Raw genomic sequence first — 26,893 nt, forward strand, 5'->3', positions numbered from 1 at the left:
GAGACCCAGTTTGCCCTTGATCAGCGCTGGATGAGACAACTATATGATCCAGGGGGACTCTGTGGTGATGGGGGACTCTGACTCTGTAATAGGGGGAGCTTGTTGTGGTGGGGGAACTCTGATGTGCAGAGAGAACTTTGATGTTAGGGGGACTCTGGCATGTAAGGATACCTCTGATGTAATGACGGGATTATTATACTGGTGGGGGCTTTTGATGTGAAGGGGCACTGATTTGAAGGTGGTCTTCTGATGTAAATTTAACTTCATCAAGATGGTTGTATGCATCGTCCCAGGCACAGGTTTACCACTTATAAATAAAACTGAAGTTTTTTACATTTCCCACTGTTCTTTCTTGGGATTTTGCATGATTTGAAAGTATGCTGTAACTGAAAAAAAGGTTGAAAGGCATTGGGGGAGATTTACTAAAACTGGAGCATGCAAAATCTGGTGCAGCTCTGCATAGAAACCAATTAGCTTCCAGGTTTTATTGTCAAAGCTGAATTGAACAAGCTGAATTTAGAAGCCAATTGGCTACCATGCACAGCTGCACCAGATTCTGAGTGCTCCAGTTTTAGTAAACCCCCCTCCCTCATTGTCTTAGTACATAGCTGCTACACAAGCTACAGTGTAAAAAGTTAGCAGACAATTTTAGCAAAAAAGCAAACTGATGACAGTGTCTGTCATAAAAGAGCAAAAGAAACACTTTGTTCACTTAATTTGCTATCCTGCATCACATCCAATTAGATTGACTTGTATGTGTTTTATCAAATAAATAAAATTATGGATTAGTGCTAGGCAGTTAGCCACATATGTGGTAATACAGGTGAAAAGAATGTGACAGATTTGATCAGAGCAGCATACTACGGCTGAAAATAGGATATCTAAATTAGAAGCGTAGTCTGGGTGATGCAGAACAGCCTGAATACAATGTGGAATGAGGCATGCCTCTCTACTCTTCCATTTTTAGATTCCATATTCACAGATTCAATTGCTCAAAAGAATGACGCTGTGAGCAAAGAAAACACAGTTGATTGTTTTATGTCAGTTCTTTTTAAACGCAGGAGATAACAGTGCAATGATAATAGATGTTTTAGACACAACTTTAGCTAGTAATTACAGGAAGCCCATCTTGTAACTAAGCAGATGAGAATGGTTTAATTCGACTTTTAAATATCCTAGTAACCAATGACTGCATCTGCTCTACCTGTTTTTTTTTTTTTTTTACCCTCTCTCTCTCCTGCATGCAGTGCAGTCATTGTACAATTTAAAAAAAGTTAATATTCAAATTTATTGAGCTGTGAATTAGGTTTGTGGTGTCATTAATTATAGGCTACATTCTTTGAAAGCTTCCACAGAATGCACTCAGTGACCTTTTTGTCTGGACAGTTTGAGAAGCTATTGAGGATTTTATTATGATTGTTTTACCTCCTTCAGACAGGTTAGTATATCTACTGCAACCATGTCTTTTAAAATTGAAAGAACAAAATATATAAGGAAAAATATAATGACGATACTTCTTAAATTATCATAAATATTTATTACTGATGACTCAGCAACCTGTTTGGCTACATGCTCCCTCCCCATTAGGTATAATTGTGGGAACTCATCGGAAAGATCACGTTAGGTGTGCTGACCCAGGAACTCAAGCACAGAGATTTTCCAAATGGTATAAAAAACTATTCAGCATCTACTAAGTAATGAGATACTAGTATTGAGTTGGGCTGACCATTTAAAGTAAATTTTCCTTGTCAAAAGAAGTTTATTGAGTATACAATGTTATAAAGATACATAAATATACATAAAGTAAGTTTACAAGGATCTATAAAGTAAGCTCATTGTTTTACAGTAGGGTTTATATAGGTAAATATCATGAAATTTCAAATATTTAACATTGGGTTCACGTAAACCTAAATTAAAGATATATATCATTTCCTTAGTTACTTTTGTAGGTATTTAAATGATTTATACCTACTATACATATTGTTTACAAGTAGAGTGTATATAGGTCAAATAAGTTCTGATAATGAGCTTTAATCGTAAGGTGGAGAAAAGGAAAGAGAAAGAAGAAAAAGGGTTGAAAGGTAGAGGTATGGTCCACAAGGTTGTCCCGCTCGTCAGTTTATTATTCTTTTTAGTTCTCTTTGAAGCCTTAGAATGGGTGTCTCTGTAAGTCATTTAATCTGTTACCATGGCAACAGGACAGAGTCATTGAAATTTGACAGGAACTGTTGTTTTACCCAAGGATGCCAAAGTTTTTCAAATTTTGGAATTTGATTTTGATCGATGGCTACCATCTTAGCATGGGACATTGTATTATTCATTCTGTGAATTGTTTCTGCTAGTACCAATGTAGGAGATTTCCATGCCTTGGCCACTGTTTGTTTTGCAGCCGTTATTAGTTGGATCATAAGTTTGAATTGAGAGAGTGTTAACCATTCCGGTTTTAGATTAAGTAAAGTTAAATATGGATCTGGTTGTATTATTTTTTTAAATATTTTAGATGCAATCACGAAGACTTCCTTCCAGAAGGTTTGGATTACTGGGCACGTCCACCATATGTGTAAATATGTGCCTATTTCTGGGCATCCTCGAAAACAAAGAGTTGAGGTATTAGGTGAATATTTTGCCACTCTAGCGGGTACAAGGTACCAGCGAGTTAGGACTTTATAATTTGTCTCTAGTGCCAAGATGTTGGGTGAAGATGACTTAGATGTGAGCCATATATTAGACCAGTCCGTGTCTTCTAAAGTTCGTCCCAGGTCCTCCTCCCACCTCTGAACGTAAGAGGGTCTATTAAGATTTGCTACTCCATATAATTGATTATAAAGTGATGAAATTGTACCTTTAGCAAATGGATCTTTTGTACAGATTGATTCAAAAATGGATAATTGGGATAATGGTGTATCCCCCTTTAGGAATGGTGTATAGAAATTTTTGATTTGGAGATATCTAAATATCTCAGAGTTTGGTAGATCATATTTTTCTCTAAGCGATGGGAATGAAAGGAATGATTTAGATGCTATGAAGTCATTTAGTGTCTGAATGCCTGATGTTGTCCAAGCTTTAAAAGAATTTGGGTAGATCCATGCCGGATAAAAGGCCGGATTTCTGATAAAAGAAAGGAGAGGATTGTGTGGAGATTGTAACTGATATTTGGTTTTTAGTTTATCCCAGAGAGATAAGAAGTGTTTAGTTATGGGATTATGAATTTTAAAGCGGTCTTTAGGATCAAGCCATAATAAATTTGATATTAATAGAGGGTCATTTTCTGAAGCCTCTATAAATACCCATAATGGGATTTCCTGTTTTGCATGGTATTTGGACAGACTGGCCAAATGTGCTGCTCTGTAGTAGTTAGTAAAATTAGGGTATCCCAGGCCTCCTTTATTTTTGGGAAGATGTAGTGTGTGTATAGGTATACGTGGTTTAGAAGACCCCCATATAAACGAAGTTGCTCTTTTTTGTACTATTCTCAAAAAATAGGAAGGAATTGGAATAGGGAGGACTCTGAATAGATAAAGCAATTTGGGTAGAATAGTCATTTTGATTGCATTAATCTTCCCTATCCAGGATAAAGGAAGTTGCGACCATTGTTTTATTAGATTTGTGATCTGTCTTAATACAGGAGGATAATTGGTTGAGAATAAGTCAGAATGAGATGCTGTTAAATGAATTCCAAGATATGGGATTGATTTTTCTGCCCATGTGAATGGGAGTGCAGCCCTAGCCGGGATCAATTCCATGTTTGTGAGTGAAATACTAAGCACTAGGCATTTCTTAGGATTAATCATAAGGCCGGATAGGGCTGCAAATCCATCAAGAGCTGGTATTAAGTTAGGACCAGAGACCTGTGGTGATGATAGAAAAAGTAATATATCGTCTGCAAATATACATAATTTGTGTGTAATACCTCCTACTTCAATGCCAGTTATAGTTTGGTTTGTTCTGATGTATTGGGCCATGGGTTCGAGTATAAGGGCAAATAATAAGGGAGATAATGGGCAACCCTGTCGGGTACCTCTTTCGATATTAAAGGCTTCAGATTTGTATCCAGCATATTTTATATAGGCTTTGGGTTTATTATATAATGCTTTGATCCATGTTAAAAAGTGGGGTCCAAAACCCCATTTTTGTAATGAATATTGCATATATTGCCAGGATACTGTGTCAAATGCCCTCTTAATATCGAGAGATAGAAAACATAAAGGGATTTTCCGTTTTTTAGCAATATGTGCCAATAACACTGCCCTGCGTATATTATCGCCTGCCTGTCTATTTGGCATGAAGCCTACTTGATCTCTATGTATTAATTTTCCTATAATGCTATTGAGGCGTTTTGCTATTATTTTTGCTAATAATTTAATATCGAGGTTTAACAGAGAGATAGGCCGATAATTCACACAGGAAGTATCATCAGAAAGGGGTTTTGGGATCATACAAACAATTGCCATTAGTGTTTCTTGCCGAAAAGAATGTCCATCTAGAAGTTTGTTAAAAGTTTCAGTGAGAATGGGAGAGAGTATTTCTGAGAATGTTTTATAGTATAAAGCCGAGTAGCCGTCTGGGCCTGGTCTTTTGTTAAGTTTTAGGTCTTTTATGGCGTTAGCAACTTCATCTATAGTTATAGGCTCATCCAAACTGCTTTTTTGATTCTGAGATAACTCAGGTAAGGTTATTTTTGAGAAGAAGGATTCAGCTTCTGTAGGATTAAATTCATTGTTTGTCTTGTATAAAGTTGCGAGATGTGAGTGAAATTTATGGACTATTTTAACTGGATTACAAGTGTAAACATTTTTTGATAATTTCAAACGTATTGGTTTGAAAGATTTGTTAGTTGAATTTAATGCCCGAGCCAAATATGTACCTGGTTTGTTTGTATTCATGTAGAAATTGTGTTTGGAGCGTTTGAGGGATTTATCAACTGACTCAGTGAGAAATAGATCGTATTCCAATCTAGATTTTTCCAGATGAGATTTTGTACTCTGAGATGGATTATCTTGAAATGATATGTAGGCTGCATTAAAATTGAGTTCTAGTTTTTTTGCTAGATTTTTGCGTTCCCGTTTAAATAGTGCCATTTGTCTTTGTATTGTACCACGCAAGACAGGCTTATGAGCTTCCCACAGTGTTATTGGGGAGATGTCTGTTGTATTATTAATTGATATGTATTCCTTTAAAGCTTGTTCAATGGCCATCTGATGTAGTGGGTGTTTGAGCATTATGTCCGGTAAATACCACGTTGGGTCATGCGCTTTTGGTATGGCTGAGGCTATAGTAGTGTATACTGCATTATGGTCAGACCACGGAATCGGAATTATATCTGATGCAATAATTTCTGGTATCATTCCTATTGTTAGAAAAATATGATCTATTCTGGTGAAGGTTTGATGAGGGTGCGAGAAATAAGTGAATTTCTTTTTCATTGGGTTACTTTCTCTCCATGAATCTACTAGATTGTATTTGGAAAGAAGTTGAGAAAAAGGTAATCTAGAGGTTATTTTGGATGGTGTAAAAGGTGATTTATCTAGAAATGGGAGGAGGACCTGGTTTGAATCCCCACACATTATCACTGTTCCTATTTTGTGTGTATTAATCACTTGTAATATATGTGAGAGGAATGGTGTAGGTTGTTTGTTAGGAGCGTAGTAGGAAATCACCGTGATTGCTGTATCCATTATATAACCCATGAGTATCAGGTATCTACCTTCTGGGTCTTTAATTTCTGATGATAAGGTGAATGGTGTGGATCGGTGAAATGCAATTAGAGTTCCCCTTTGCTTGGTACAGGCAGAAGCCGTGTAAATTTGTTGATAAAAAGGAGAAATATATTTTGGAGTAGAATCTTTGGTGAAGTGTGTTTCTTGGAGGCATACTATGTGAGCCTTCTTGTTATGGAAAGTACGGAAGGCTTTGGTCCTTTTTTGAGGGACATTTATTCCCTGAACATTCAGGGAAAGTATATTCAGTGGTGCCATGGCAATAGATCAAATAGTTTTGACTTACTTTTTGTTATGCAGAGCTGACTGCGCAGATCAACCTGTGTGGACTGAAGAGATGAATAGATAGAAAAGAAACCAGTGAATTCTGGAGTAAAGAGTAAACAAAAAACATATGAGATTAGATGATACATTGTATAAATTATTTTTTGCAAGTAATCACAATTTACCCGTGAAAGAGAATAAATATCTCTCTCAGGGGAATAAGTGCCTTCATCACACTCCCACATAATATGGTTGGGAGAATGAGGAGGGCTAATGGGGGTACACGGATCTTCCGCTTACAGGAGAGAAGTGCTATGTCAAAAGACATCAAAATGATGTTTCATTAATTGGAGTGCAGAATATAGTTTTTGTTGAAATGATTTATTCCAGGGTGGTTGTATATGGTTAGTCTTGCCCTAGGCTAAATAATTCAGTTAGAAAGGTACTGTTAATAACTTTGGTATTGATGAAGATAGTTTGAATTATTTTGGGATTTTAACCCTTTTAGAGTAAACAATTACATATTTTATTCATATGTAACTGTTTAGATATGTTAACTCATAAAATTGAGGTTGTATTGCTTCAGATTAGAATAAACAAAAACATAATTCTAGGAACTAGTTAGGTAATAATATATTTGTTTTAAGAAAAGAAAGAAAAAGCTTCCATTACTTCTGGATTATTGAACATATTTGTCCTAAAAAGTAATAAATCTATTGTTATTACCTGATAATATATAACTGAACAAGAATTTCCTTATTTCACTTATATATTCTAAGGCTATATGAATCAGAAGTAATAAGAAATATAACTGGAATGTAACATGATCCCACACAGTGTGTGACTATCAGTTACATTCAGTTATAAATATAGGTTTTTTATAGAGAACCATCTCTTAGTATAATAAATGAAGAGATATCAGGAATTAGGATGTCAGTCCATTGAATCTTCTTGGTCCATGGATGATGTGGCATAACGGCCTCTTTTGTGAGAATGATGATTCCCATTTTGTTCTGAAATTTTCTGGGTGCTGCCTGAAGGTGAAGATGACGCCATTCTTCTGCATGTGGGAGTGTTGCTGCTTGTGGGTTCTGTCAGATTTAATTTTAAAAGGGTTTGTTGTAGTTCATCTGCTGATCTGCTTCTGTAAATTGTACCTTGGTAGTTAAATCTGACTGAAAAGGGGAAGCCCCATTGATACGTAATGTTGTGGCGTTGCAGTTCCATTAGTTGGGGTTTCATGGATCGTCTTTTAGTAATAGTAAGTTGGGATAGGTCAGCAAAAATTTGATAATTGTGTCCTTGAAAATTAAGTTCTTTTTTTTCTCTTGCAGCAATTAGTATTTGTTCTTTCGTTCTGTAATAATGAAATTTTGTGATTATATCACGTGGGGGTCCATCTTTCTTTTTGGCTGTGAGGGCTCTGTGTACTCTGTCCAGTTCTAAACGTTCAATAGGGATATCTGGCTTTAGTTCTTGTAATAGAGCAGTAATAGTAGATTGCAGGTCTGTCACAGTTTCAGGTATTCCCCTTATGCGCAAGTTTGAACGTCTGGCTCTATTTTCGTAATCTTCGAGCTTAGTTTGAAGTATTAAATTCTCTTTTTTTAATTGTTCCAATTCTGTTATATTTTCTTGGGTTGTAATTTCAATTTCATCCATTTTTATTTCTAAGGCTGCGGTGCGGTTTCCCAGCTCTCTTATTTCTTTGGTTAGGCTTTTTGTTATTTGGTCTGAGGTTTGTTTTAAAGCCTTATGAAGCATCTTTTCAAATTGTAATAATATTACTGGGGATACTGAGGAGGCTTGTGGAGAAGTTTGTGAGAGGATTTGTTCTGTATCTGACTCAAATGGAGAGTCTTGCTGTGACATTTTTTGTCTGTGAGAGCGCCCTGATGCTGTATATTGTGAGGTGACTGGAGCTGCTTCAGCTGCAGTGAGTGCCTGTGAGCTCTTTGTGAGGTGATTTTTATTTCTGCCACGGTTTCCTCCCAGTACCATATTTCCTGCCCAAACTTTCACAGTTTGTTCCCTGGGGCAAAAATGTTCAAATGGATACCTTTTGAGCCTGCAGGCTCCGCTTTGTCATTCTCTTCTCTCCTCAGCGGTGTGGAGCTCTAACAATGCATGTCTGCTCTGCTAGGCTCCGCCTCCTGCCCCTCCATTTAAAGTAAATTTAATTAAAAGTACTTTTTTTTATTTAGATCAGAGTAGGGGATAGTTAAACCCCCCTGACAATTAGTTTCTTAATCTCTGTCTCTTTTAGGGATTTCTCTCCAATAACAGGAAGTGAGAAGAAATGTCTCCATAGTGACGGAAATCCCTTCTTAGAAAGTTTTCAGCAGAACACGTGTCCTCATTGGATGATTTCCCTCTTTTTCTTTTCTGGAGACAGCTCAACAAATTTGTAATTTTCCTCCACTTTTACTCACCGAGACAAATAAAGATGGTTAATCTCTAGCCCAACCCTTTATCCAAAACTAAGAAATTTTGGGTTTACGTAGATGCACTTTAATAGCTGATGGGTATGAATAAAAGTTATAAGTAAATTGTTCAAATGTACAAGCTTAGATTATAATTATACCTACTTAAAGTAGAACTAAAACCGTCTATCCTTTACAACTGAAAATCAGTCATTAGATGGCTTGACGGTTGGGTTGACAGCTCACATAAGCACACTAGTAACTGTGACAGTTATTATTCAAGACGTGCCTTCAATGTAACTGTTTTGGAAATGGTGAAATCAATGGGTTTAGTTCCACTTTAAGTGGTGTGTAATAGTGAGTATACATCCTGGTGGAAATCTCTAACATTTTACAAAGATCTTGTTATCTCAGTGATAAAAAAAAAATGTTATGTTGCTTTTCCTGCTTTGTGTTTTAGACTAGTTAAAAATTTAATGATGAAATTCATAGTGCACCATATTTGACAATAGCTGTACTCTAATTATTGCATTTGCACAAATTTATGTGGGTTCATTATTTACTGGTTCGTGTCAAATAGACTTGTCAGCAGGGTAATTACACCTTGAAGACCAAGAGGCACAAAGCAATACATATCCATCAACAGTATTAGTCTATTTTACTATTTTAAAATACACCTTATTGCTATGTAAACATGGAAGTATAAAACAAAGTTATCCATTTAGTTAAACGTACCATGAGTCTACCGTTTGTCATAAAGACTGAGAAAGTGTGCGCTCAAAACATTTGTTGTTACAGCAAAGACACCATAAGAGTATCTTATAAGGGTAGAAAACAAGCATAATAAGGAGGCGCATCAGCCTAGTGCATGACTGTAGGACTCTTTAATAATACAATAAAAATACACAAATATGCTATGTAACAACTCTCATCACTCTACCAGATGCGTGTCCATCAGCTAGGGCACAGCTTACACGTTTCAAGGGCTATGCCCTCTTCCTCAGAGCTAACAAAAGCCCCAATACTGCAATCAACATATAGAAAACAACAAAACAGTCTATAAGGCTGTATAGATAAAATCTGGTCAAATATTCACAGTGCACAAAGATCTTCAAACAATTGGGTTCCCCCAGAAGCTTGGCTGAAAAATTACCAATTAGCAACCCACACATGCTGGCTTGTTTCTAGGATGCAAAACTGCTGTTTTTCACTCCTGCAATGCAACGTGGGGGTTGCCAAATGGGAATTTTTCAGGTAAGCATCTGGGGGGACCCAAATGCCTCATTCATATGGGCAATGATGATGTGACATCATCAGCCCACCTCTCTAACAAGCCAACCAGAGGAAGCTTTGTATTCATTGATAGAATACATGCCCCGAGTGACTGAGCGACGCTGCTGTAGACTCTTCTGTATTCCAGGTACGAGACAGGAGCAGCTACATATAGTTTATACTGCACATCCAGGGGCTTCACAGGTTAGTGTGGGACATAGTTCCATAGAACGTTGTAAAGTGTGTGGAAATATGAAGTTTTTCTTTAAGAATAGGAAATAAAATAATTTGAAATGAGACTGTACTGTAAAAAAAGCATTAAAAAGTGTTATAGAACCTAATAGCAAGGAAAAACTCTTTCTAAACAATTGGTCAGTGCAGGGGCGTAACTAGAAATAACAGGGCCCCATAGCAAAATGCTGTATGGGGCCCCCCTGCAAACAGCCCCCCCCCCACAGCTGCCCTAGTGTCAATGCAGCCTGACCTGTGCCCCATACAGCGTGACCTGTGCCCCATACAGCGTGACCTGTGCCCAATGCAGCGTGACCTGTGCCCAATGCAGCATGACCTGTGCCCAATGCAGCGTGACCTGTGCCCCATACAATGTGACCTGTGCCCCATACAGCGTGACCTGTGCCCCATACAGCCTAACCTGTGCCCTATACAGCGTGACTTGTGCCCCATACAGCGTGACCTGTGCCCAATGCAGCATGACCTGTGCCAAGTGCAGCGTGACCTGTGCCCAATGCAGCGTGACCTGTGCCCCATACAGCGTGACCTGTGCCCAATGCAGCATGACCTGTGCCCAGTGCAGCGTGACCTGTGCCCAATGCAGCGTGACCTGTGCCCCATACAGCGTGACCTGTGCCCCATACAGCGTGACCTGTGCCCAATGCAGCATGACCTGTGCCCCATACAACGTGACCTGTGCCCAATGCAGCGTGACCTGTGCCCAATGCAGCGTGACATGTGCCCAATGCAGCGTGACCTGTGCCCCATACAGCGTGACCTGTGCCCAATGCCGTGTGACCTCTGCCCAATGCAGCATGACCTGTGCCCAATACAGCGTTGCCTGTGCCCAATACAGCCTGGTCTGCCTGTGCCCCATACAGCCTCACCTGTGCAGAGGAAGAGGCAAGCCACCCGAATCAGCAGAGAGCGGGATTGCCCACTGTAATAGCTTTCATTTGAATTTCAGTCTTCCCGGGGCTTATCGTCACATAGCCCCACCTCTTGGCCTGACGCCTTTGATGACGTCACACGTCCCGCATTGGATTGGCGTTCTGTCTATCAAAGGCGCCGGGCCAAGAGGTAGAGCTATGTGACGTGAGCCCCGGGAACACTGGAAGTTCTAATGAAAGCTATTACATTGGGCAATTCAGCTCTCAGCTGATCCGGTTGGCTTGTCTCTTCCTCTGCACAGGTGAGGCTGTATGGGGCACAGGCAGACCAGGTTGTATTGGGCACAGGTCACGCTGCATTGGGCACAGGTCACAGCTTGCCTCTTCCTCTCCTCTCTCTTCCCCTGGCTGGGAGACTGTGCCAGCGGTGCTCTCATCCTCACTGGGCCCCACTTGGCTGCAGGCCCCATAGCACTCGCATGGGTCGCTATGGTGGTAGTTACGCCCCTGGGTCAGTGGATTCTAAACACAGCTGGCACTGGGGCCCTGTATCTTTAATTGGAGTGCGCACTCCCAACTGGAAATATTTACAGTCCCAAAGGTTAACCAGGTAAAATTGGGCCTCTTACCACTCCAAATGACACAGCAGCGCCCCTGACAACAGCCCTTCACTTATTGAGTTTACTCTGCAGTTACACCACACTGTTCCCTCTAACTCAGTCGCTGGGAGGCACAATGTGACACTTCGAAAAACTTCTGCAACTGGTACCCATTTTAACAACAACAGTTTAACACATATATTCTCATATATGTATAGCACAGTAACTTTTGTACTCACAGCTACCAACAGCACAGCCTTGAGGCAGAACTCATGGAACAGCAGATCTCTGAAATAGCAGGTCTCTAGAACAGGAGATCTCTGGAGCAACAAGTCTTTGAAATAGCATATCTATACAACAGTAGAGTACAGTCCTTGCCGCCAGCACTGTACAGCAACACCTCTCAATATCTGAGGTAGCCCTGCACACACTGTCCATCTGTACAAATTAGAAAGCAAAAGTCATCCATGTGCTCTCCCCTTAGCATGGGTTCCCTCTCCCTCCTGCCCAAGCCCCAGGCCTACATCCAACAACAGTCCTCTTCAATGCTTGGTCTCCTGCACAATGGGAACCTCTCCCCATGTAATGTTATCTAGAAATATAACCTAGTTTGTGACATATTTTCTAGCAAACATGGTAGCCTAAGGAAATACCTACCAAGGTGTGTTGGGAGACTGGTGCCATGATGGGCAGTAATTGTACATCTGAGGACCTATGCACTGTAGGAATGATCTTTTCTAAATTGTTGCCCTGGGAGTCATAGGTCAGTCTCTCAGGGGGACAGATTTGTTTTTTGTGTGTCTCACTTCTCTAGGCTCATGTGTACTCCTATCCAAGGGTTCTTTGTCAGATTCAAGGGTTGGATGAGAGATTTCTTTCTCCCCTTAATTAGTCAGACAGACGTCTCCTCCTGCTCTAAAGAGCAGCTAACCACCAATGTTATGTGGTGTCTAGCTTGGCAGTGATAAGTACCTATGTGAATGGCTTATCCGTTTCTGTTTTTAATGGATCCATTCTTCTTCTGAACCACCACAATATTAGAAACATCAAGACTTCTAGACTCCTGGTTGATCCCAGTCCTCTTCCGCTCTGCCAGCTGTTTCTTCAGGTCCTCAAAGTTTCCTAATGTAATCTGCGGGGGGGCTCTCTCTAAATGGTTTATCCTCTTGCAAGTGGAAACAACGTTGGATGCTTTTGGCACACCTAACATCATAATCATTCATAAAGAACAGTTGTTGCCACTTCAGGAGTAAGGCTTAGAGCCTGTATTTCCATTCAGGCAAGATCTGAGTATTTGTTGTTGGGTAGAACTGTTCTGCCAGAATCTCACTTTCAGCTACACCCACCAAAACAGATATTAAGATGGAGTTGGTTTGAGTTACCTGGGCCTGTAACATCACAAAGGAGTCAGTGATATTGCGGTGACTGTCTGAGATTCTCCTTCAACCTGTTGTAATGCTCTAGTTGAGACTACTTCAGGAATAATTTCTACTCCAGAGTCCTTCTCTCCCTTCTGATCAGCTTCAAGGACGATTTAGGGGCCTAGCTGTTCCCAGCTCAAATTGACTAAAGCCTAGAGACAAGTCCCCTCTCCCAATTGCAGTACATTTTCAATTATGTCTAGCCTATGCAGCCTTCCCACTCCCTCTGCTGGGGCCTTCTGCTCTCAAACCCAGCATTTGTACACTGACATCAGCATGGGGTGCACATCTTCCGGTGCAGAGTCACTCCCTGAGATGGGGCTTAGGAGTTGCCTCAGCATGTCTGTATTTGTTCCCATGATTCAGGAACTCTTTTTGAACCCAGTAGGGTTGATGACACACAATAGCATGCATATTGAAGATCCCTGGTTGTCCAAGGATTGAGGGATCAAATTCTAGCTTAACTGGAAGATACCTGTCACATGGGAACTTATCAGCTCCAATGCCTCAATCTCTAGATCAGGTGTTTATCATAAAAATTCAAGTTAGACTTACCGGTAACTTGTTTTCCAAGAGTCTCTCAGGACAGCACCTGAGAGAGTGGCTCCAACCACTAGGAAACAGGAAACACCAACTCCACCGAATTTTAAAAAGGAGGCTTCTCCCCACAGCTCATCAGTTGTAGCAGAGTACCTCCGGCCCAAGCTAGAACACATAATCAGAATATGATTAGTCACACCATAAACAATAAAAGGGCGGGTCGTTGCTGTTCTGACCCTTGGAAAACAAGTTATCGGTAAGTCTAACTTGAATTTTCCCTAAACGTCTTTCAGGACAGCACCTGAGAGGATAATCGAGACTTACCAACTAGGGACGGACAACAGCCTGCAGGACCTTTCTGCCAAATGCCTGATCACCGGCTGACAGAAGCTCCAGTCTGTAATGACGGACAAACGTTAGGTAACTTAACCAGGTGGCCTCCTTACAAATTTGATCTGGGGTGGCACCAGCTTTTTCTGCCCATGTAGTGGAAGGATTTGAACAAAAAGTTGGCAGGATGATTTCCTGCTACCTGTTATGAATTGATGCTACTTTTGGCAAAAGCCCTGGATCTGTTTTAAGTACAATCCTGTCTGGGTGAATTAACAAAAAAGGTTCCTTTACTGATAGAGCGTGTAGTTCACTGATTCTTCTTGCGGACATAACCGCAACTAAGAATACTGTTTTGAGAGTTAAATTCCTTAACAAGATTGTCTGTAACGGTTCAAAAGGATCTTTTGTGAAGGCTTGCAAAACTACTGACAGGTCCCATTTAGGAAAATGTTTAATAGGAGCTGGTCTGGACCTAGTAATTCCCTAAAGAATCTTGTAACCAAAGGAACTGAAGAAATTGGCCTTTCTAGGTATACTCCCAGGGCAGCCACATGTCCAATTTAGGAACTTTGTTCCAAAGCGCCTCTGGGTCTTCATTGAATGGGAAGCGTCTTTTATACGCTCTTGGGAAAAAAGTTTTTTCTCTGGATCTGCCCATTCCTTTCTGATGGCTTCAGAAATTTCTCAATGCACAGGGAAAGTGCGACTTTTTGTTTCACTAAGCCCTGTGTACATTCGGTCATGCAGCGATAATTCTTTTTCTTCACCTAAGCCCAATGTTGCATAGACTGCTTTCAACAGACTGTCTACTTCTTAACTGAGGCGATTAAATCGCTGCATGCAGAAGCTTCTTCCTTAACTAAGGAGTCAATGCAAATTTGACACAGAGTCTTCTTCCAACCCTCAGGTAACTTTGTTTTACACGAGGAACATCTCTTTTTGATCGTTGGAACAGAGCTCTTAGCCTGACAAAAAATGACAAAAAAGAACACCAGAGCATCCCAGTGAGTCAAACCTGCCTCCAAATGGCTCACCAGAAGTGAACAGGTAGTACAACAGCCAATTCCCTGTGCCCAAACAGGCCCCAGCCACCAGGGGGAAAAAACAGAAAGAGAGAGAGGTGCCACAGTATACAGGGCAGACCCTCCATACCCTCTTACTTGGACCTTGCTGGTGCATGTGCCACAAGCCACTGCCACTGCTTCCATCATGGTGATGTGTTTGTTGTGGCTTAGAACACCCGTTCCGGAGTCCATCAGCGCCGCTGCGCCGGACCAGAACATAGGCACCAGGACCACTGCTCCCCTCTCCCCCTGTGCAATTTCCAATGGAAATGATGCTGTGCCTGCTCCCTTGTGATGCCCCTTGCCGGATACCTCACTTCCAGCCAGCCGAGTCTCTGTGGAATCTCGTGAACAGCTGCCACTGCCTAGGAGCGGCCCCAGAAACAGTTGAGCTCTCTCTGGGCTAAAGAGGAAGAAGGAGCCCACTTACCAGCTAGCCTTGTTTCGGCGTGGGAGGGGCGGATTCTCTGGAGGCAAAAAAAGGTATGGTGGGGTAGGCAGTCTGGCCTCTCAGGACAGAGGTGTTCCCTTGCCGGAGGAAACACAAAAACTGACAAGCTGTGGGGAGAAGCCTCCTTTTAAAATTTGGTGGAGTTGGTGTTTCCTGTTTCTTCTAGGTGGAGCCACTCTCTCGGGTGCTGTCCTGAAAGACGTTTAGAGAAAGTCTCTTTATATTAAAGTCACTTTTATACTCTAGAGAGCTTTTATATAGATGCTTTAACCTGGACAGGAGTCAATGGAAAGGGCCTACCAGCTTATTGATAAGCTTGCTTGAAGAAGCTGAGGTTACTGATCTAGTGGTCTAGGTTTGAACCCCCAATTTAGTTTGATGTTACATTTGATGACATCCCAACTGGTGTATAAATATAGTCAGTTAGTATGTATTGCTCCCCCATGACAGAAAACCCAAGGCTGAGTGACATAATATTGATACACTAGGTAGGACCCTAAGAAATTATTTAGCCCCCCCACTGGTTTCTTGTAGTTGTAGCAGATTACAGTACCCATCAACTTCTCAGCAGGGAAGTTGTTGCAGGCTTAGCTGGGGTGGTAGGACCCATGTTGTCAGCAAAATCATCATCTCCATTATTTGAGATACTTGAGCTTTCAGGGGATCTTTCTCAGAGTTTAAATCAGCTGCACTAGTCACTCGAACTCCAGTAGTTACACCTGGCACCAGACTCTTCCATTTGTCCTCCAACATGGCTTGCTCTTTCAGCACAATATTATCATCTCAGGGTACCTCAGGCTCCAACTGCCTTTTTAAGTCTTTACCTGGAGCATAATGGGGGCTGAGCACCATTCAAGACATGCTGCCCCCAAACTTTGTCAAGCCCTTCTTTAGTAGAAGCTTGGACAATATCCTTATAGGGTGTCTCATGTAGTCAGACAACTTCTTCCCTTTCCTCTGATAAGTATGTTCAAACTGGTACATAATGTCTGAAAGCCTTTTCTGTCTGCCCAAACAAGTCCTGCAAAATATTTAGGTAGTCATAGTTGGTGCAGTGTTGCTATTTGAGCTTTAAATTCCGTATGGCCTCTAAAGTGGGTTCCCTTAAAGCGGAGCTTCACCCAAAAGGGGAAGTTCCGCTTGTTTGCACCCTCCCCCTTTCCACTGCCACATTTGGCAGTTTTTTGGGGGAAGGGGGAGCAGGTACCTGGTTTTGACAGGTACCTACTCCCACTTTCTGCTCAGATCGCCCCATGAACTAAAGTAAGTTTGGTTCCCCTACTTCCCCCGCAGTCTTCTGGGACACATCCCAGGTCTCAGAAGACTACGGGACTATTCACAAGGTGTATGCACAGTAGGAAACAGGCTGTGAAGCCGCAAGGCTTCACTTTCTGTTTCCATTACTAGAGATGCCGGTGCCTGCACCTGAAGCCAATTGAAGAATCAGCTAGGGTGAGGACACCACAGGATTCCTGGACAGGTAAGTGTACTTTTGTTAAAAGTCAGCAGCTACAGTAGTTGTAATTGCTGACTTTTAATTTTTTTCCTGACGGTGCCTAGAACTCATATGTAATCTTTCTGTAATCTTTGCTTGTTCTGGGTCTCAGGGACCTCCACCTATCCAATTTCTGCATAGTAGACACAGGCTGATTTCCTTAAAAGATTCTCATACTCTGGTAACCACAACCAGTTTAGGAAGGGCTGTTTTTATGGCATTTAGCCACAAAGTTGCCCAGGGCTGTTGCCCAGGGCTGAGATGAACTTAGGCCTATCTGTCAATGTTGTGTATCTCCTCAGGGTTGCTAATTAGAATTCTCAGTTGGACTAGACGGGCTTGAATGTCACTGGTCAACTGTAAGCTAGATACTTGGAAACATGGTTGGAAGCCTCTCCTCCACTCCAAAAGGTGTAAATTCAGGGGGTAGTCTAATCCACTCGGTTATCAGGTGCCAGGACCACCACTGCCTGATGGATTTGTTCTTTCTCCCTGAACACTCGGTTATCAGGTGCCAGGACCACCACTGCCTGATGGATTTGTTCTTTCTCCCTGGAGGAATGTCCATGACTAAAATCAACTGCAAGTGTCCACATTGCTCATTTGGTGGTGGTGACAGTCCATGTTGGTTTCCTAGCTTGTTGATGCTGTCATCATTTTGCTTATGAATCAGAAGATATTGGGAACAAATCCCCACTTGTTAAGCTACCCTTAACCTGGTTGATTTGGTTCTTCTGCTTCCAGAGGCCCCTATGTCCTTATGGGGCAGTACCTGAACTCACTGACAATATATTGTATTATAAATTGTGTTAAACACAGAATTGTAATGAACACAACTCACAAATGCAACCGTACTGTAAAAAAGCACAATTTTTAAGACCAGTAGCACTGCTGAGGGATCCTAACTTATATCAGAGAGTCCAGCACTGGCACCTGGTATCCATGGTTGGAGTACTTCTTGTCCTGGAGACACAACTCTAAAATGAAAAGAAATGTTCCCAAAGTAAGGTGAATTAAAACAGTTGTCATTGGAATATTTGTATCCATTTGGTCATTTATCCTCACCTCCAGCTTTAGTGACAAAAAACTCTGAAATGTTGGGTTCCTCCTGACTTTATGTCTGACAATCTTGCCGGCTGGGACAGTGGATCTAACCCTTCCTTATTGCATTCAAAATAAAAAAAGTCTTGCCTTTAAATACACTTTCATTCTAGCTATATACTGTACATACACAGAATAACTTAAATGAGTCCCCTCTGTTGAGGGGATGATTTACAGTGGGAAAAATAATTATTTGATCCCCTGCTGATTTTGTAAGTTTGCCCACTTACAAAGAAATGAACGGTTTATAATTGTTATCATAGGTGTATTTTGAATGATAGAGACAGAATTTCAACCACAAATCCAGAAAAAAACACACGATACAAATGTTATAAATTGAGTTGCAGCTCACTGAGTAAAATAAGTATCTGTCCACAGAATCTCTTTCTTCCATTAAAACTCACCATTATGGGCAAGACCAAAGAGCTGTCAAAGGACGTCAGGGACAACCTCGTAGACCCGCACAAGGCTCGAATGAGCTACAAGACCATCAGCAAGAAGCTTGGTGAGAAGGAGACAACTATTGGAGTGATTATTTGCAAATGGAAGAAATACAAAAATAACCATCAATCGCCCTCGGTCTGGAGCTCCATGCAAGATTTTGTGATTTTTGCCTCATGGGGTAAGGATGATGAGAAAAGTTAGTGATCAGCCCGAAACTACAAGGGGGAACTTGTGAATGATTTTAAGGCAGTTGGGGAGGGGGGAGTGGGGGGGGAGAGGGGGAGGGAGCTAGGTGGGGCTTTATATGAAACGTATAGTTCTCTTTTGTTTCTAGTTTCTACTCAAGGCAGTTGGGACCACAGTAACCAAACAAGCCATTGGTAACGCAATATGCCGCCATGGATTGAAATCCTGCAGCATCCGCAAGGTCCCCCTCCTCAAGAAGGCACATGTAATGACCCGTCTGAAGTTTGCCAATGAACATCTAAAGGATTAAGAGAAGGATTGGGAGAAGGTGCTGTGGTCAGATGAGACCAAAATTGAGCTCATTGGCATTAAATCTATTCGCCATGTTTGGAGGAAGAAAAATACTGACTATGACCCTAAGAACACCATCTCTACAGTCAGGCACAGAGGTGGAAACATTATGCGTACAGGCCGACTTTACCGCATTGAGAGGCCTTGTATTGTAAAATCTTGGATGAGAACCTTCTTCTCTCAGCCAGAACACTGAAGATGGATCGTGGATAGATCTTCCAGCATGACAATGACCCAAAACATTCTGCCAAGGCAACAAAGGAGTGGCTTAAGAAGAAGCACATTAAGGTCATGGAGTGGCCTAACCAGTCTCCAGACACTAATCCTATAGAAATTTAATGGAGGGAGCTGAAACTTCAAGTTGTCAAGCAACAGCCAAGAAACCTCAAGGATTTAGAAAAGATCTGTAAAGAAGAGTAGACCAAAATCTCTCCTGAGATGTGTGCAAACCTGGTCACCAACTCCAAAAAATGTCTTACCTCTGTGCTTGCCACCAAGTACTAAGTCATGTTTTGCTTGAGGATCAAATACTTATTTTACTCACTGAACTGCAACTCAATTTATAACATTTCAGACAGGTCTGTACATGTGCCTTCTTGAGGAGGGGGACCTTGCGGGTGCTGCAGTATTTCAATCCATGGAGGCATAATGTTACCAATGGCTTGTTTGGTCACTGTGGTCCCAGCTGCCTTGAGATCATTCACAAATTCCTCCTGTGTAGTTCTGGGCTGATCCCTAACTTTTCTTGTGATCATCCTTACCCCATGAGGCGAAATGTTGCATGGAGTTCCAGACCGAGGGTGATTGATGGTTTTTTGTATTTCTTCCATTTGCAAATAATCGCTCCAACAGTTGTCTCCTTCTCACCAAGCTTCTTGCTGATGGTCTTGTAGCCCATTCTCGCCTTGTGTTTTTCCTGGACTCTTGGTTGATTTTCTGTCGCTATCATTTAAAATACACCTACAATAAAAATTATAGACCCTTCATTTTTTTGTAAGTGGGAAAACTTACAAAATCTACAAAGGATCAAATAATTATTTTCCCCACTGTATTTAGCAAATCAGCATTTTCTTCAGCCCCTCCAAGCATACAATTACAATTCATCCATGTACATTGCTTTAAATTTAGTTTGTCAGTTCATACTTATTCATTTTTCAGCTACAGTACTACAGGCAATTTTTTTTTAACAAGAAAACTACTGGCCATTTTTACATGACTGACTGACTTGTTCACTGTGTATCTACTTGGCACGACAAGTGTTTAGCGGTGTACCACATCAGCGATCATTTAAAAAAAAATGCAGAGTAATAATAGCAATCAGACTCCAGCTATCATTTGATTAGTGAAGATTAGATATTGAAACCCATTGCTCTACCATCAGAATTACAGAGGTATAAAATTATGTAAGTTTGTGAATACACAGTTCAATATATTTAGTCTTCTCTTTACCATCTTAGCTTATCATTTCATGGCAATGACAGATGATGACACTCCTGAGAATCGACATTTAATCTGGAAATTAACTGGCAACTAGTTCTAGAGAATGAATGAAGTGTCTTAGTCATAATAGCTGTTCTATTGTATGAATGGCTCGTGAGTGTATATAAGGGTCTGCAAAGAATTCCACATTCACTAACTGGCCAGAGGATTATCTCTCTGTCTGCGAAGCAGTTTCTAAATCTTCACTCACAAGACCCTGGTACCCCACTTTCTTGTAAGTACTGACTTTTATTTATGCAATGCCTGCTTAACAATAGTTGATAAAACAAAAACATGATAGAAGCATTGTGTTGTATACACAAAAATCAATAATACATTATGCATTGACAAAGGCAGTTTAAAGAAGGCATGGGGATTGTTACAAATACAAATATTAGGACATTGATTTACAGTCCACATACCTGGCATATGGATGGTCCAATGAGATAGCAGACAGCCATAGGGTACCCTACAGAATAATATAGCCATAGAATGAAAATAGACATCAAATAGGACTGCATGAAATTATGATTCTAAAGTTATCTACTTAGTGAAATAGTTATATAGTGAAAATGTGTTTGAAAAAAAAAAAAAAATATATATATCTGTAATATCAATTAGTATATCTTTTACCTTTTAGGAAACAGAACAGTAACCCTTAGGATAGTAATAATTACAAAGATACAATTATTTAGATTTTAAAAGCAATACCACCTTTAGCTATTTTCCAAAATGCAGCTGCAGTAAAGATGTTTCTAATTAACAATTGTTAAAAAAGGAGAAAGAAAAAAAATTAATATTGTCTTAATATTGAATATTAAGGATGATCATGGAGGAGGGATCTTCACTGTTTCCTATTACTGCTGTTTATGTTTTGCTATACAACTGTATGTACTTTCCCTTAGAATCGGTTTATGTTTGTGATTGAATTATTTTAGGATAATTTTTACTGTTATCGCAAATTATATTATAAAAGTCTTTAATAACAATTTTCAACAATTTCATGAAGCGTTTCAGTAACGATAGAAATTCCATGTGGGCATTTTCTTCCTGTGGTTTTATGTGGATATCCCTTACAAATGTGCAGATAGAATAAAACAAAACATGATAATGTTCTAAAATACTTGGAACAGATGTCAGAAGGAGCAATGGGAAAGCTCATGCTGTTAAAGAGGAACTCCAGGCAAACAGATAAATATATTGGTGAGCTTCACATTTTGTGGTTTTATTTGCCAAAAGATTTGACATTTTGTTCAACCAGTCTTATAATTTACACAACTGTATCCCGCTGCACAAACAGAAAGGATCACTTACCACTACCTGAAACAGCTTTCTGGATCACCTTTATGCTCTACAGAATTACAAACTCTTTGGCAGCTAAAACTGTAAATATTAGTTTATTTCAGCTGTGTATTAACCATTTGCCTGGAGTCCTGCACTGAATATATGAATTGTTAGGCACAGGTAAGTTTTACTATAGCATTCTTTTTTGTAGTTATACAGTCATGCATGTTTACACAAAATATACCTAAACATGTCAGGATCGAATAATGGAGACTGCCATTGGTACCTTATTTTTAAAGTACGGTATATCTAAACCCATTATAACATTGTAATATACTGCAGCTTATCAGTCCTTAGATGTGGTGTCTATAACTGTTTTATTTTTCAAGGAAAAGAATACTTTAAGCACATACAGAAAATATTTGTTGAACTTGCCAGAAATACAGTGTTCTTGTCACTTCCAGTGAACTGAAAGCACCAACGATGTTTTCTTTCTTCTGTAAACAACTACTCCCCCCAAATCCCATGTAATAGAGATGTGTAGAGGAAGACATGTTTAAAGTCCATCCGGGGTGAGAATCATGGCTTTGTACAATGAGCGAGCATCGCTACCCAGAGACAGTAGGTAGGTTTCTCACAGAATTACTGAGTGAAAAATCCTAATAAATTAAATTTTTACCTTTTGTTTAAGAGCTGCCCAGCTGTCATCCTCATTTTCCCTTCACTACATAGCGAGTAACCGACCGAGAAGCAGAATGCAGCCAGTGAAGTTATAACTGTAGTACTTTCCATTAAATTAATGAACTGATCCTAGGTACTCTTGGGTTAAAGTTAAACTATGGCCAGAAAGTTTAAGGTAGCTTTAGGAATTACATGTTTTACCTTCAACAAATACGGTCTTCTTTTATAATACATATAATACAATGCTGAAGCCACTGCGTAATAAGGGCTCAGTGTTCCTTATTTTCTGTCTGTAAGACCAGTGGATGTTGTGCCCGCTCTTTCCATAGGCCACTGGTTGCATAGCATCCCCTGCTAAGTACCTGTATGAGGAGCCAAAGAGGATGAGGTGGCCTCTTGCACATTCCCCATCCAAACAAATGTAGGAGTTAAGACACATCCTGCAAGGGTGATGGGAGGGCACAAGTGTCTGGGTGCCAGAACTGGTGAGTGGAGCTGAAGGCGCTGGTATCAGATGTGCAGGAATACAGCTGGTATTGCACAAAGGAAACACCAAGTTCAAATTTAAGGGAAGTCAGGTCACAGGTCACGGTTGGTAGCAGATGAACAGTAAAACACACAATTTTAGGCAGAAACAATAACAGGAACAAGTAGAAGTTGGCAATGTGCAGGCAGTGTAGTACCAAGTTAATAGGCAGAATTGTGGTCAGGCCGAGGTGCGTAATTGAAGCCAACAGCAATCATAAGCAGACAGAGGATATCCAAATGTAGGTAAGGTGAAAGATGGGTCAGCAACAAAGGTCTGGCACAAGTTCATAATCAGGAATCACAGAGGTATACAGACAAAGACCATTAAGCATTTAGCCTATAAAGAACTTTTAAAAGTTTTAATAGCCTGCTTGGCACCAATGTCTGTGGTAGACATGCACACATGCTGCTGCACAATCTGTGATGCACATGTGATAATTAGGCACAGAATGCACAGAAACATGTATGCTTATGCATTTGTGCACAAGTCTGATGGCTGGCACAATATTCTTGACATCCCTCTGTAGAAGAATCTGGTCTGTCATACTTTATTCACACCCATAATTCCACCCACAATAGAGTTAATTGACAGCTACAATTCTCATTTCATGTTGGAAATTGTAGTTTGTTCCAATGGCATCATGTATTCATGTCAATTTTTTTTAAAGAAAGGGATTTATTTGTATTAAAAATACATTCAAACCAAAAGAAAACAGCTCAAATATGTTACTGCAAATGCAGCAAAAAACATAGGGGGACACTTACTAAAAATGGAGCACACAGATTCTGGTACAGCTGTCCATAGAAACCAATCAATTCTTCTAGGTTTTATTGTCAAAGCTTAATTGAACAATTTGAAGTTGGAGGATGATTGGTTAACATGCACAGCCATGCACAGCTGCACCAGATTCTGCTTGCTCCCATTTTAGTAAATCCCCTCTATAATGCACTATACTACTGATTTTAAGCTTCTAAAAACTGGCATTTTTTTTCAAATGTTTGCAACATATAGTGTTTAAATAAAATGCTTATTGCCATTATTTAATTGACCAAGATGCCTTTTCCACACTTGATATTTTGGAGCAAAAATAACCAACTCAAAAATTGTATTACCCCCTAACCCTACTCCTTACTCCTTATTGCTTATAAAGCAAAGAGAGAACCAGATTAAAATCCTAGTCATATGGGAACAGACGGGGGGGAGCTATATGGGGGTTCCCCTGTACAAAGTTCTCGAACAAGGAGTGAAAAGCCAATAGTTTCTGAAAACAAAACAGAAACTTTACTCTAGATGGTATTGAAAGCTAAAACACAGGCCCAGGCCCAACTGAAATATGCTTTTCCCTTCCAATGATAGACTTAGTAGCCTTCCTAACCTAAAGCATTGTAGGAATCACAGATTCAGAGATGACCATCTATATATAAACCTAGGCTTTAACAGTTAGTGACTGGTTAGGAGAGCTACCATGAAAAAGGATGGTAGATCAGGCCTTGAGACACAGGATTCTGACAATGTACTAGAGCCCATATAGAATTCACCAAGAGTCTTATCAGGTTGGTATACAACAGGCCGGGGGTATGAGGATCACTGCATTGGCCTCCATCTTAACAAGGAAGAAGTTACAAAGAAGGAAAATGGGTGTGTTGATCCTATGGAATCACTTGAATCACATCTGCTAAATGATCCCTGTACCTGAGACATACCTGTCTATTAGGTAGAATGGCCTCCAGGTGTAACGACTTTCTTGCCACAGTGACATTTCTAGTTCCCCCCTGATGGATGGCATATGCCACTTCCATATTGTTGTCTGACTAAATTCAGATCAGATGACCTTCCAGCTGGATAGCCCCAAATTCAGAGACAGCTGAATTACCCAAAAGTACTACAATGTTGATCAGGAGATAATACTCCTGAAATCACCAATTCCCTTACACAGACAGGGACCCAAGGGCTGTCCCTCAGCCTGATAAGCTGTCATCTATTATAAGAATCTTTCAAAAGATGGGAATGCTGGACTTCTGATTCCAAGGCCAGATTCCACCTGGTCCTTTATGCCAAAGAAATGTATACATTTGTGATATTCTGATAATGTGCAAGTGAAACTAGGCATTAGTTCACTGTCCATGTTTAGTAGTGATGTATGACCAATGTACCAAGTTTATAAGGCACTGTGCTTTTATTGACCCTTACTAACCCATTACACATTTTGTTGCTATGAAGCCTGGAGGACAGATCTTTCTTTCTCCCTGCCTGCAGGAGATTGCCATGTGCGGGATTGCCACCAGTCTCCCTCCCTTGACGATGCTCTAAGCAACAATGGATGTGAACATCATAGGTCAGGTTATAGTTATGTTTGTCTCTCATAGGAACAAACAATTTTCCCTGGGAGCTCCATGTACAATCAGGGTATGACACCCTGATTGTACATGGAGCTCCCAGGGAAAGGTTATGTTTGTCCCTGTGAGATGCCACCAGTGTGTGCGCTGCAGGGAGATCCTGGGACATGGCGAAAGACACGGCATTGGTGGGACAGAGACCATGTTGTGGGACTGGTCAGGCAAATCCTGGGCAATTGGCACCTATAGAATCTACCAGTACTGAGCTGACTGGAGAGACTTCAAGGATTTAAATAATCCAGCTTGGATCTACAAGCAGCTGTTGATAGCAGAAAAATCTTCCAAGCGAATAGAGAACAAAAGTAGAGCTGAAGAAAATATGTCCACTTAGCAGAAAACACTAGAAAAAAAGCTGAGGAATGGTGGTTGTGGACTGGGTTATCTTGTGCTGACCCATGGCTTTTTTGTTGCCAGTGTCCATTTTTCCTATAGGTGTCAGTATAATCCTAACAGTCTAAGAATTCCTGTGTCCCTGAGTGGAGGAGAAAGAAAAATACCTACCTTACTCCCAGGCTTTCAATGGGCTTGCTGAGACGAGGTGACATCAGTGGGTCTTCTTGCACAATTCTGGAAAAACGATGACTCAAATACTGCTGGAGCATGATCCTGCACAGTGCAGTAGCATCCTCCCCTGAGAATTGAGGTCCTGAGTTTTCCCAAGATTCTTCTGTGAGGCCCAGTGATGATATTATTTCAATGTTTTTTTTTTTTTCATAATGCAGTATTTAGTTTTTTTTTTCATTATGCAGTATTTAGTGGACAGGTTGTGGGGACAGCCTTAAATGTGGTCTTCGTTAATAATAATAGAATATATATATATATATATATATATATATATATATATATATATATATATATATATTGTAATCTGGGGTACTTCTGGAATGACCGCCAGCCAGTTTGGTGAAAGCAATACAGTTAATTTATTTGAATCATGGTTAAACAAAAAGACAGCTTAATTCTGCCAAAGTCAATAAACAGTCCAAATCCTCATATCCCAAACTAAACTGTAGGCTTACCACTAGGGATGAGCTTCGAGTCGAACCCATGTTCGACTCGAACATCTCCTGTTCGACCGTTCGTCGAATTGCGAACGATATGGGCCGTTCGTGACAAATTCGAGTGACGCGCCACGGCCCATAATTCACTGCGGCATCGCAGTGCATTGCTGGCTGATGATTGGCCAAGCATGCACTATGACCCGCATGATTGGCCAATCACAGCGGCGTGTGTACAGAGAGCCATAATTGGCCAAAGCCAGGGTGTCTTTGTCCAATTAAGGCTCAGGGGGATTAGTACACACCCAAAACTATATAAGTCTGCCTGCGTGGCGGCCTTGTGTAGTGTGTTGCGGCGGCGGAGAGAGATAGATAGACAGAGAGACAGTGTCATTTGATTTAAGTTAGATAGAGTAGGCAGGTCGGGTCAGTTAGCTGCACTTACAGTCTATTGTGTATATATATGCATCCCAGGTGTTGTATATATATATATATATATATATATATATATATATATATATATACACACTGTATTGAGTTTAGCTAGATCCTGTTCTTCTCTTCCTAATATACTGACAGGCAGGCAGGTGTTTTTACAGTATTTCCAGTTAGTATACTGTGTACCCTACACAGTTGCACCTACAGTATAGCTACCTGAAGCCATGTGCTTGTGTAGGCTCTTGACGTATTTCCAGTTACTGTACTGTGTACCCTGCACAGTTGCACCTACAGTATAGCTACCTG

At 40.6% G+C, this 26,893-nt stretch overlaps 1 protein-coding gene across 1 annotated transcript in view; it reads left to right on the forward strand.

The window, feature by feature from the left end:
• The first annotated feature begins 20,394 nt into the window (after positions 1-20,394).
• The window catches only part of PTH (parathyroid hormone), a 104,793-nt gene continuing 98,294 nt past the window's right edge, over positions 20,395-26,893 (forward strand). The window contains exon 1 of the mRNA XM_073617979.1: positions 20,395-20,496. The gene's annotated coding sequence lies outside the window, so the exon portion shown is untranslated. The remainder of the gene's footprint in view (positions 20,497-26,893) is intronic.

Source organism: Aquarana catesbeiana, linkage group LG02 (assembly GCF_042186555.1).
Source record: "Aquarana catesbeiana isolate 2022-GZ linkage group LG02, ASM4218655v1, whole genome shotgun sequence".
Classification (NCBI taxonomy): domain Eukaryota; kingdom Metazoa; phylum Chordata; class Amphibia; order Anura; family Ranidae; genus Aquarana; species Aquarana catesbeiana.